We start from the raw sequence: 14,049 nt of genomic DNA, 5'->3' as shown, positions 1-14,049 counted from the left end.
TTTCATTAGGGGGAAGATTTGCTTGCATCTTAAAGAGAGCTGAATGGGATTAAACCCTTCTCTTTTCATCCACATGAGCTCCAACCTTCTGCTCCACCACTATGTCTATAAACAGACACTGTCTCACTGACTGCATGAAGCAAGGAAAAAGCAAAGTGAATTCAGTTTTGCAAACCTGATCAAAGATGAGTTGGGCTTTAGTTTTCTAGGTGGAACCTCTTTGTCTCTACCATAGTAGCTTTACTTTTCTTACATATGCTATCTGACAGCTTGTTGAAAAAACATCTTGCTAATGCATGCACTCTAACACATGCTTTAATTTTGTGCTTTTTCAGTCCATTATTAATTGAGCCATCACTATTTGTTCAGAATTCAAGGCTGTCTGTGTCCAGTGCTCTTAAAAAACATATGGGCAAAATTCATAGGCATCAGCTTTGCATACCATACAGCATGAGAAGTGACAGTACCAATTATGTGTCTGGGAGGAGACACCCCAGCTAGGCTACAGACAGTTAGCTAATATTATTCCAATGTGCAATTTTGAGAGGGGATAAACCTGTCCTGGTCATCAGCTGTGTAAAGTGCTTGGATCATTATGCTAACTCTGGCAGTATCTTGCTGTTGGGTTTTTCAGTAATATACTCACAGTCGTTCAGTCTAATACTTGTGCCAGAACTTTCACCCACAGAAAATGCTCTTCCTCCTTTATGAGCACCTTGGTGCTTTACTTAACAGGTTGCAGCGTTACATCTGACACATCTTGGAGAGCCAGCACCAGGAATTCAGCCTGCTCCCTGCAGCACACCATTCCCAGGGAGGTTGTTTGCTCCAGAAAATATACCACAAAACAAAAATGGAGAGAACATAATGAAAAACACAGAGCAGCACGATAGCAAATACAGCTGCTTTTTCCTTACTCCATTACTTCAAGGCCATCCCTGCAATATGGATTTCATTAATGGCTCAGAGACAACACTGCAGAATTACAAATTCAATATGTTATTGGAAAAGCCACACTGTGATTTTTTATATGGGGTTTTGGTTGTGGTGTGGTTTTTTCTATTTTTTTTTTTTTTGTTGTTGCTAATATCATCTTTAAAAGCAGCTTTTTAAAAAAGTGACTATTTGGTGCATAGTAACACTGCCAGCAATTGGGCTGGAGTGAATATATACATATACACATGACCAACAGCAAACACTTTCTCTGCAGATTTCCTCAAAATAGAATTTTTAAAAAGGCACAAGTATGAGACACAAGCTGGATTTTAGCAGCCAAGTGCAGCTCTTGAATTTGCTCAACTGAAAGGTCTTTGGATCAGGGTCAGCCACTCCATCTGTGCTTAGATACAGATTGATGGAGCCCCCACCCTCTATTCATAGTTTTCTACTAAATCAAACAAACAATTATTTCACAGTGCCATCATAGTTGAAAGTCAGCTACCATAACAATAAGGCATAATGCTTTAAGACAGCCTGATGTTAGTGAACTACCAAAACACAAGCTTTTCATTGAGAAATACATGGATTTCACCTTAAAGTAAGCTTTCAACTTGGCCAGTTATCAAAGTTTCAGATATATAAAACAATTATATGAAAGCAGAGTGGAAACAAGATATTGCTGCCATACAGCCAGCCTCAGCACTGGCCTTGCAGCCCCACTAAGTGCTACACTGATTGCAGCTGAGGTTGGCTGTGGTGGCAGCAGGGCACAAGCACCAGGCTCAACCTCTTTGATTATCCAGCCTTAGCTGTCACTGTGCCCTGCCATGCACCCAGTGCTCCAGGACAACCAGAGCTCTACCATTCAAACAGGTGGTTTCTTCATGGCTGGCAAATAGAATGACTTTACAAAGCCTGAATTTGCAAGTCACAAAGAAACCTCCCCAGCATGCAGCAAGATGCCACAACTGGGCACAGCTTGTCTCAGCCCAGCTGCCCTTGGCCTGGCTGAGGCTACCCCTCTTCTCTCACTGAGCATGCAGGGAAGAGCAGTGGGGCTGCCTGTATCTAACAGTCCCCTAAAGAGCTGTTCATAAAGCAATGCTACTGGATACATCACCTGAAACACAGAACAAGAAATGTTTCAATTTTTGTATTGCGCTGACAGGACAAAATGACATCCCATGTTCCATCTGCTGAGACAGAAGAGGACCTGTCTGACAAACACAGGCTGTCTAGTCTCTTGCATTGAATCTACAAGGCTAAAAAAGACATTTGAGAGGCATCTAGAGCATATTTATGTATAAATACTCTACATTACACACTATATATACATGACATAACAGGCTTCCTTGGGCATTTGGGGTGAGCTGTCCTGGTACTTCCTTGCCTACTAGAGAAAACACTGGATATTGAAAGCCTGCTATGATCTTCTCACACACTACTGGTGTAAAAAACGTTAAACTCATCCCTTCAGTCTTGTATTATGTACTCTTTGCCAGATTATTTTTTAATTCTTTTTGTGTGTGTGCACAAATCCCAAGGCATATGCGCAAATTAGGATTCCTGTCCCATGCCAGTCTGGGCACATGCCTCGTTTACATGCTCATTTAAAAATGTGAGTCTTGTCATTTCAATCTGCTACAGTAATTTAGCTCTAATGTGGAACTGATGCCAGGGGTTTGAAGAGTTATTTTTCCTCTCTGTGAACAAACTGCTATAGTGGAGTGGTTACATTCCTACTTAATGGCATGAAGCCACTTAAAAGAGTTAACTTGCTCTATGCAAATGTTAACAATAACAATTTTCTGGTAATGCCATTCTACTTAAAATAAAATCGAAAATTGGCTGCTGCACTTACAGAAATACCCAGATACTCTGAACCGTGGCATGATAGCAGAGAGTGCTCTTCTGCTCACATTTATGTCACAGAAAAAAAAAAACTGGACATGAGCTCTGAAATAACTAGATTGCTCTGGATATGTTTGCAAGCAAAATGAGCTTACTCTTAGCTCCATGTAATAGTCTCTCACAGCATTCTCCATTCTTTTCCCTTTCCATAGTATCACAACAACACAGTACTATGGACCACAGCTAAAAGAGCAGCAGCATTAGACTCAGAGACAGGTAGACAGCTCTGAGGCCAAAGCAGAGGCCCAAAGCATACCACAGGGTAGGAAAAGTGCTGGCAATTGGGTGCCACATCTGGAAGATGTATAACTTCATCTTGCAGATGCTGAGCTGAGTGGCCAGAGCAGTTGTCTTCAATTATGCTGAGAGCCAAAGGGTGGAGAGAAACAAAGAGGGTAACGAGAACTAGATGCTGTTCTGCCAGCTGCTGAAAGATTATATATTTAATCATTTAGTTAGTTAACAAAACACCAAGTGTTTTCAAGAGAAATCTAAACTTTGTATATGTCTGGGTGCAATACAAGTGCACAAACTAATCTACATCCAAGTTGGTAGTTCGCTACAGTGGACAGCAATGATACCGATGTTTAGTATTTGTAATACTCTCTTGGTCAAAGTCCAGGAATCTGGCATATGTACTGAGGCATTCTGAATTTCCTAAAAATTGTCATCATGAGTAACTCAGATTATTATCTCCAGAGCACCCAAGTATGTGCTTTGTAGCACACACTGTCCTTGTCCTAAATGCTAATATTCGTGTTCTAAATGCCACTCATTGGGAGAGAGGACATTTGGGCAGGGAAGGTTTAAGGTCAGTAATGACATAATTTATGGCAGAAAGATCATAATTCTTCTCAGGAGATATTGGCATCTCTTCAGGAAACATTGATTAGATGGTGAAAAGCTTAGCTTTCATCTTTGTGGAACAATTCACTCTAGCTGGGTTCTTTGTACTGAAACATATTGTATATGAAGCAAATGACAGGCAAAAAACATTGACTCAGACACAGAGGAGACTGTTAACTCGCATCCTTACCATCTCCTGCTTTCAGCATTGCCTTAGCCATGCAAAACACCCCTTTGAGGCACAGGCAGTACAGCTACAAATAAAACATTAGATTGTTTTTAGCTCTGGCCCCTAGAGTCTCCACAGCCAACGGCGTTCACAGCTCCCCTGGCTGTACTGCCTCAGGTTTAAGTGTAACTTACTCCCAAGACTGTGCCTCTCCCCATTGTTAAATCTTCTGTCACAGGACATCATCCCTCCCTCCCTCCTGTCCATCACTGAGTTTGGGTCTGAGCTACCCTTGCAGATGCTGCTCTGCCACCTTTCTCAGTGCAGCATTACCAGAAGATGAGCTGCTGCTCGAGGCATTCTGAGGAGTCAGACCAAAACAAAGCTCTATCAGCCTGTCGGATGTGTCTTACCATGCAAGGGCAAGTTCCACTGTTGGCACACAATCAGCTTGTGATTAATGTTTTTCCCTTTACTCTATCGGGTCTGGTTTAAGTTGTAGATGTTAATAGCTGATGTTGCCCTGCCCTTTTACTTATATTCTAAGCCACCTTGAAAACTCTGGGTGGCATTAAATAACGAAGTATGTGCAATAAAATAAATGGATTGTATATACTAGTAGGATAACTTTCTTTAAATGGTTGGAATCTCAAATGAAGCATGAATAAGGAGCAGCATAACACCTCTGGAGTGAACAAATCTGAACCAGCTTGACTAAGGGTACTTGGCTTTTCAAATATAAGGAATCAGTAATTTTATTTGTCATAACCTACAGTAGGCTTTGAATGTTTTTCTCCTTCCTTGACTAAAAGAATAAATCAAAGAAATTCATGGTGTCATATGCAAATGGAGATACTACCAGTTCAAAACAGAGGCAATACAGCTTAAGGCCTGGTGCTCTGAAATCTATGATTAATTTTGCTAACAGTTCCAGAAAAATGTGGACCTAATAAATTGCAGTGAAGAGAAAACTATGATGGTTATATCTGGATATCCATCAAATGCTGAAGGCAGCAGCACTGCAAACTGTGCCTGTAAGACCCACTCTTCTGGTGGATTGAGGGTCTTTTGTTAAGCTTTTAGAGTTTCAAAACGTGCTGTTCTGAAGTCCACAGCCTCTTGAATCAATGGTTTGTGAAACTAATTCACTAACACACATAATGGTTTGAACACTGTGGTATATAACACAGTGTACTGGCTTGTATCAATCATAGTGCTGAGGGCACTGTGAATTTAACACAAATTGTTTGCCAAGGAGAACATTACCTGGAAAGAAGAGAGGTTACATAAAGTTTTCCTTCCAGATCAATGAATGCCTTACTTTTGAAGGTTACTAGTACCACCAAGTTGTTCACATGTGCAGGGCTATAAAAATTACACCATTGGAGTTCAAGAGGTATTAAAAAAGAAACAGGCAAAATCCTAGCCAAAACCATACTTTATCTTTGTAGACAGAACTTAGTAAACTAAGTTTCATATTTTCCTCAATCAATTTCTGCTCCTGATGGAATATGCAGATGATAAACACATCATGCTGTTCAAAAGACAGCTGTCAAAGATTCTTACTTTTCTGCAAACACAAATACAGCCTGTGATTTAGCAAATGAATAGAACTTCTTATGTTTTTGTGGTTAATTTTCTAACTTCAAACACGATGAAAACCTTTAACCATCAATTCACAATTTATACCAGCATCATGTATGGGCAACTTGCTAGAACTAGAGCTGTTTACTAGAAACAGTATTTATTTCTCCCTTTAGCTTCATCCTATCCTATTTACAATCTGATTATCTGGTCTAAAATAGTTAGCTGATAGATTTATAGGAGTTTTATGTGGTCGAACAAAGAACACGCCCTTTAAAATATATATTTGAAGCATTGTCCCAAAATAATAAGTTATGTTTATTTACCTAAAATCTGTCTCACACATGCAAAGTATCAAGAGTCATTTGAAAGGTAAAGATCCATAATGAAGTTCTGAACAAGAAAAATAAAGGCTATGAACATATGCTTACAACCACTCTATAATTATCAACAAGGCTTTCTTTATGAAACTCTTGTTTCTCTTAGTTGCTGCTTTAGTTAAATCCACACAGGACTACAGTAAAGGAAACATCTCAGTTCCTGTATAAAATACAATCTTTTCCCTCGATGGCAAGAGGAAAATCATGATGCATAAGAATTCTTTAATATATTTGCCTTTAGAGTTTGTTGACTTTACTTCTACTGGTATTTTACCATGTAGGAATAACATTTAGTTACCAAAACTGAATCCTTGCTGACTTAAAAGCCCATCCATTCAACTACACTTTTGAATGAGTTGTATTAATTTAAGCAGCATGAAGCTAGCTGGACAGAGAGCACTAGGTCAACTAACTACATTTTAAAGGTTTTCTTTCTTAAAATGGGGAGGGGGGAAAAAGTCAAGCCTAAAAATGTGTATCATAAATCAGGATTCAGTGACTGAAAGGTGGAGCAAACATCCCTCTGGGATAATAAATCAAGTTAGTACTTGAATTTGTATCATCTTACAACATCTTTCAAATTTATTTATTAGGTAGCTGACTGATTTTATCTTATCCATGTGTAGTCGTCTAGTTCTGCCTGTATCAAGCTGTTCCAGACTGCATCTCTCTGAGCAGTAGCCTGTGTTGGAAAGAGGCTACCATTGATGAATATGGTTTTGATTTTGGAAAAGTGAGCTGTCTGTCTTTATCATGGATTAAGGTATCATTCGAAGGTACACAGCACACTCGGCTCGGAGTGGGCCAAGGTAGTCTCCATCTCTGCCAGCCCTCCAGCCAGGCTCTCCATCTGGTTCTCATAATGCTTCCCAGCTACATTTCATCTTGTAAGCTGAAGAGATGATGCTAGATTAAAAGCAGGCCTAGCAGCGATAGGTTTCAGAAGTTGGGGCAGGTATTCTAATTATGTAACACATGTAGTCATTTCTGGTACATAAATCGGCTTCTTACTGGTATGCATTTTATTGGTACCAGTTTCTTCAAGGACGGGCATGCTAAGCCTGTACCAACCCACCAGACTAAGGAAAACTTCTGTTTGCTTTGCCTCGTTAGGCCACTTTGTAAGTAAATATTAGAATACTACTAAACTGCAGGTGTGCCAGAGTTTATTTGCACATTGCAGTGTTCAAAGCCAGGCTGGATGAGGCCTTGAGCAACCTGGTCTAGCGCGGAGGTGTTCATACCCATGGCAGGGGGTTGGGACTAGATGATCTGTAAGGTCCATTCCAACCTCTAAAATTCTGTAATTCTATGGTTCTATGAACCTGCTTAAACCCTTGCAGCCATAAAGATGTCATTGCCCTAGGCAGGAGATGCTACAAGAAGACTTGCATTTTCTTAACTCCATCTTGTCACTCCGTTTTTCAACACCACAGCCTCCACTTTGCAACAAAGTTCACCCTGGTGCAAATCCTCAAGTTCACACAAAGTCCCCCTGAGCTCAGTGGGATTTGAGGGCTGTAAGCTTCCTAACAGGCAGATCCTATTGCAGCACTGGGGACAATTGTACCAAAAAGAAATCTGATTTACAGTTGCCATAGGTACTATTTCAAGAACAGCATACGAAGCCATGTAGCAAGCATTACTCCTGCTCAGCAATATCCTTCTGTGTATTGGTTGAAGTTACTTCCATTGTTCTTGAAATAAAAATGATTTATTTAGGCCCACATTCAGGAAAGCTTTCAAGTATAATTTTAAATAAAATAAGCTAGAAATATAATAAAATAAATCATCTAAAATACATTGAAATACCTGGCACGTAATTTTTCTGAACATAGTTAAAACAGAGCAGAATTAATGAACAACCTAATGCAAGGAATGACATGGTTTCCCCAGTAAATAAAAGGTAAATAGCCTCTCCGAGTTGAATACTGACAATTTTAAAACACAACATTTCCAAAATCAGAACAAAGCCAGTTTGCTGAAAGTGGTGCAAGCCACAGGTGACTGTGTAAACAATAGTTTTCTTTACTCTAATGAAACAAGCATCAACCCTTTACGTGTTGTGCAGATAATTGGGTTTATGGAATGAAACACTGAATTTCTATTGGTTTTGTTGTAACAAAGCAGCACCTAGTGCTAGTGTCATGTCAGGATCTGACCATGTGTATATTTGTCCCAAGTGCCAGCGCTGGCATATACCACTGCAGACCAACCTATTTGAAAGTTATTGATCAGCTCCATGACTTTTTTTTTTTCACCCAGCCTAGGAATAGCCACTGAACTAGCAAACTGCTTTGAGACCCAGCAGACTTGAAATTTCCCCAAGTTATCTTCATCTAGTAGGGGGACCAACGGATTTATTGAATTTCTTGCTTTTACTTAAACCATTGTGCCAATAAACAAAATACCTTCATACTTGGTACGAATCTTGCATTTCTCCTGAACTGGACTGGAATCCTGAACTTCCACCTGTCTGACATGAAAGGAGCATTTCACAGAATTTACTGTTTAGTGGAATGTACCCTAGTGGATGCTTTTTTTTTCTTATCCCACAGGAGGTTAAGGCTTTGAGACTGTTGAAAAAGGTCAGCAGGGGGCAGCATTATACATGCTCCATGTGCAGTGTAGCCCTATATTTAAGAACACATTTAGTTACAATTTATTTCCATGGCCTGTTTTCTTTTTCAGCAGCCTGTGTGAATTCTTTCAGGGTGACATTAAATCATTCAGCTGCACCCATTGTGTTGGATTCAATATAGAATGGACCAAAGAACATATAGGCCAAATGCCTCTCTCTCTCTCTCTCAGGAATTACATGCTTGCTAGAAGTAAATTATGGTGTATTATAACACAAAAAATATTGTCATGAGTTATTTGTGGCTAAACACCAAAACAATGTAATATGTGGCAACATCTGATACTCAATTGACTTAAAGCTATTTGCTCCAAGGAATTAGTTTCTAACCAAAATTATTGCCATTAACTTGTTCTGTAACAAAACTTTGCAGGAAAGAAAAGCAAAAGCATTTTATGTGGCCACAGAAAGCCCAATCCTTAGGCTAACACTCAGCTACATACTGGGCCATTCCTCAGCCAAACTGAATACACCAGGCACTTTACTTTGAACTTGGTCCTTCACATCCAGGCTCCAGCTCTGTGTTGATCTGTTCCTATGCTCAGTGCCACAAGCCAATTCTGCACACCCAGTGTTCCACATACACTTCGAACTACTCTCATTACTTTTCATTTCACCATTTTGTTTCCCCAAGCCCTCTGGAGCCATTCTGACCAGGGTCTCTGGATGCTATCACAATGCAAATAATTTGAGATGAAAAAGACTCCATTCCGAAAGCGAAAGAAAAGTGGACTCTTGGAAAGAATGTGAACCTTTCTAGAATAAATACATTTTAAATATTATTCAAATAACTTGCTTTCATCTCTCTTTTTATTTCTCTAAAGTTAATTGGAAAGAAAGAAAGAGTCACCAGGACACACATTCCAGGAGTCTCCTTGGTATAAATCAGGCAGCACATACACTGCACACCAGTAACAATGAAGTGACCCCTTAAAAGACTGCATTTCTTGCCAAACATAACTTCTTTGAAGACTTTAAACTTCACCACTGGCCAAAATTTGTGAGTTCAAAATCCTTCTTTTCCTAGTTCAACTTGGGGCACAGTTGAGAGAAACTCATCTCAGTTGATGTTTCCTGTGGAAAAGCAGGCCTGTCCAATAGTTAAAGAAAGAGGTGCTCTTGGCCTCTAACCATCCAAGTTTTCCTCCAGGACTAAAGCTATCAGACTCCTGTCACTACTAATTTGGGCACATCTCTTTCCCAGCATGCCTGTGGAAACCACTCACACTTGCCATGTTCGGCCCATTCACTTCCAGACAAGATCCAGCCTTGGGATCCTCACCAAGGCAGAGCATGAACTAGAGGGCAGGGAAGCACTGTCAGAACTGGCTCATGATGGATTCCATTTGGGCTGTACTGCAACAGGACATCATCACACAGAAATCAGAATCATGGAACTTAAACTATTTAATTTAATAATTAAAGGAAGGCAAATACCACAGTCTTATTCCTTCCACTCTTCAAGTTTACAGCTTTGTTACTGTGACTCCTGTGCACTTGATAGATTGGATACTAATGGACCACAGGAAATCAAAACAGATGACTAACATTAGCCACTAAGTGTAAGCACCAGGGAGAGAAAAAACAGGCTGCTTTTCACTCATCCCATGTTATGCAGCTATTCAGAATAAGTACAAACACTGAGAAAATTATTCATAAGTTGCGTGTAAATAGAATATTCTATTAGTGGGTAACACTGTAGTTTTACTTGGTACTAACAGGGTAAATGTCTGACACTCATCTGCAGAGAAAAATGCATGAAAGAACAGGAGACAGTCAAACTGCATAAATATATTCCACATAAACCACGACATCCACATACAACTGCGGGTGTCACTGAAAATGTGGAAAACATTTAGAAGGGAAAGTGAAAATAGCTGAAATAGAAAATCCTTTATGTCGTAAGACTTCGGAGAACAGTTCTTCCCAAATGTTTTTCCTTTCTCTGTTTTCTGCTAGGAAAAAGAAAAAAAAAAATCCCCTCTCTTCACAATCTTCGTCTTAAAAAGAAAACGAGTGTCTGATTCCCCTGAAACAGTTCAGTGCCATGAAACCAACCTCCATTCCTTTGAGGAGGGAAAATCTCAACTGTTCTTTTACTTCTGTTCACAGAACTCCAGTTGCTTTGGGCAGTTATTAACAATCTAACTGCACAAAGTGAAACACTTAAAAAAAATAACAACCTAAGTCAAACAACCCTGTCACTCTCCCCACATCCTGCACACTAAACCCTTACAAATGCAGAAGTGTCATTTGATACTAAGAACTCTCTTGGTGTGTTTGCCTCTTAGCATCTGTGCCCATATTTAGAAAAAAATAAAATCACCACTGTACCAAACAACAGGAAAAGGTTTTGCACATAACATAAGCTTCACAACTGATCTATACTGGGACAATGATAAGGGATGTGTACCAAGCAAATAGATTTAAAGCCTAAGACTGAATGGCTGTTTTGTAGAGCTTCCAGCAGATACCTTTTCACATTAGACTCCCAGTCCAGTTCACAAAATAAGCTGCTGCCATCTTATGGAAGAGACCTTGAAAAGCACTTGCTCCAAAACCAATTCTGCATTTCCTTCCTTCCTGTATTTCTTAGCCTCCCTTGGTTGACTCTGTGATAAATAACTTTTTTCTTTTTTTTTCTTCTTCTTAAGAATTTCCCTGCCTTGCAAAAATATGCCTATTGTGGTGAGCTATTCTTTGTGAATCTTACCTTTTCACATATGATTTTATAGGAATTTTCATAGTATCCAGGAAGTCAGATGGAGTAGCATTCTGAGGAAGGGAATAAACCAGCCAGGCTGTTAATCCTGACACTGCTCAGACAGAGGTTTCTTGTATGGTACAACAAAAGCCAGCTGGAGCCATTCAGCCACTACAGGATAAAGTCATCATTTTTGCCCAGTTTTAAGACAGTCATTCAGTGTGCTCTGTCTCTGGCCTTCTCTACGTGGCCAGCTTGAACCAGTTTAACTAAAAGTGTGATTTTTAATATGCTAAGATAAATGAAAATATGTCAGCTTAAGCCTGAAGCCAACACGTACACAAAGGTTCAGTTTCTCCATTTGTAAGGCACAAAGAGCTGCATTTGCAGAACATCAGTGAGCTTTGTTAACAGATTTTGCTTTTGTTCTGAAAGTAGAGAAGTTATGGTCCTGTATCAGTATTCGAAAAGGCAAGTATAACATCTGGAGCTATACAGACATTAATCTCAGATGATGCAGTAGAAAGATGATACATTAATAAAGAATGAAAACATATTTTAATCACTGTGCTGGTAGGAGGCACAAACCAGAGCACAGAACTATGCCAGGGACTGAAAGCACTGCTAAAGACTTTATAGCCTCCAGAGTTGCATGTTACTGCACAAAATGGTTTGGGTGAGGGACAAATGGCAACATGAGATGAGACAAGAGCAAAAGTCTTTAAATGAGATTGGCAGAATTAAACATTTTAGGCACCATTGATTGGAAATGTGTCTCATCAGGAAAATCTGTTCTTCTTTGTGGTAAACACAAAGTCAGTGGAAAGAGAAATGGTGCAGTTTTTAGGAGCTTGACATATCATAATCAGATAGTCTAAAGAAAATGTCTGCACTACACTGTATGTGTAAGTATCATGCTCCACAGATTAAACTGACATTGCTCACCATGTAAATGTCAATGAGGAACCTCAGACAGGAGCACAATTCTGTAAAAAGAGCATGTAAATCCAGCACACGCTCTCGAGATCATTCTTTCCAAGAGCACAACTGTAACTGAAATCTGCTCTAATCCAGAGGAATCATACCCAAATCCAATAGTGCTCGAGCAACAGTGCACAGCCAACATGGGGTACACAAACTAACTGCTGCTGGGTCAGGCCATAATCCCTATTTCCCCATACACCCAGTGCACCTAAATGAAGCTTATACAGAGCAACAGTGAACTGAACTAGGGGGAAAGAACTGGTGTGCAATCAAGGACACTAAATGGGAACTTGGGTATGTTAGTTCAAGCTGCAGGTTTGTGTGTCCTTGTGAGATTTTACACAAATAACTTGTACCCAAATACTCGAAGGGAGTTTGCCACCCAAATGCTTCTACAGCAATCAAGACCCATCTCACAGTGCCTCCACAAGCTTATCTCTGAGCACTGCAGACGGATAATGATTGTGGAGAACTCACAAGCTATGGTAACAGACAGCTGCAGATGCCCAAGATAAATATACTATCTCCTTTCTCTTGTATCAGCTTGGAAAGTCTCGTTTAGCAGCATTTCTTAGTTATGTCTGAAAAGATCTTATTATAATGCTCACATTGGCCTTTAAATAAAAATTCCAGCACTTTCATGGCCCTTATTAACTGAGAGATATAAAATTTCAATAAGGAAAGAGACTGTGGTTTCAAGGGTCCACTTAGTCTCTAATCAGAGCATAAAAGATTTTTTTAACATATATGTAAGATATGAAAAACACATTGCCTTTTTTTTCCTTTTCTTTTACGTTTTTTACTTTCCTAACAGGCTTCTCCAAACAGCTTCAATTAAAAATGGTCTTTCTATAGTGCCCAGTGTTTTCTTTGGCAAATTTGGAGCTGGGTTTTGGGATAAAAATAAACTGCACCATAAGACCAAAACATGATTAGGAGATTTGACAGGGCTTCATAAAAATCCATTGTGCACAGGCAAAGGGAGAGTGTTGCAATAGGTCATTTAAAAGATAAAAGCTCTGGAAGAGATTTCTGCTCAGTGGCAAATTCATCTAACCCTTGCAAAGCCTACAGGAGAGTTTGCAAGGGAGGCAGAGGTTACAGACCATGAGAACACACACAAACTCTCACATTTTATAGTCATTTTACACATTTGCTATCAGTTTTTTCATACAATACACATATGTACTTAAACAATGGCATAGCTCAGAAAAGGGACCTTCATGTTCATCTGACACACAAGTAGTTTGGGGCTCAAAGAGGCAAAAAGGAGCAGATTCTCTCTTTAACATTCAGAAGCCTAGCTTTTAATTCCACAATCTGCCACAATCCCCTGCCTACCCCCTGCCCAGTTTGCTCCTCCACTTCCCCATATTGGTTATGCTGTAAAAATATTCAGAGATCATGGGGGATTAAGAGTGCATTCTACTACTTGCAAGGATTGACACAGAGGACTATCTGCACTACAGATGTAGGTCAAGCTGCAGGACACTTTTTGTCCAGCCCCTCTATCATCACTGATAGCCCTGATCGTGAGCGATGGATTTCTCTCTCTGCTGTAGGAGAAGACAGTCCTCTCCTCCAACATGGTACACATTTCTAGGGCATATTTGAGCAGCAAAACATTCAGAAGGTTCATAACCCCTTCTAGGAGATAGCAACTGCTTTATGCAATAGTTCCCCTTTAGAGATCCCAACATAATCCATGCAATGCAAACAGTGAGCGTTTGCAAGTAATTACAAAATATCATAGTATACTTTAGGACCCGCCACCGTCAAATTATGTTGCTGTCTCAGCACCATGTAATTTCTTTCCTTCCCATTTTCAGCCATGCCTGTAAGACTGATCATCCCTAAATATTTCCAATCTAATCTCCTTTTATTACTAAATGAA

Source organism: Acanthisitta chloris, unplaced genomic scaffold (genome assembly GCF_000695815.1).
Source record: "Acanthisitta chloris isolate BGI_N310 unplaced genomic scaffold, ASM69581v1 scaffold5075, whole genome shotgun sequence".
Lineage (NCBI taxonomy): Eukaryota > Metazoa > Chordata > Aves > Passeriformes > Acanthisittidae > Acanthisitta > Acanthisitta chloris.
The sequence above is the reverse complement of the archived record's forward strand: the minus strand, read 5'-3'. Positions refer to the sequence as shown.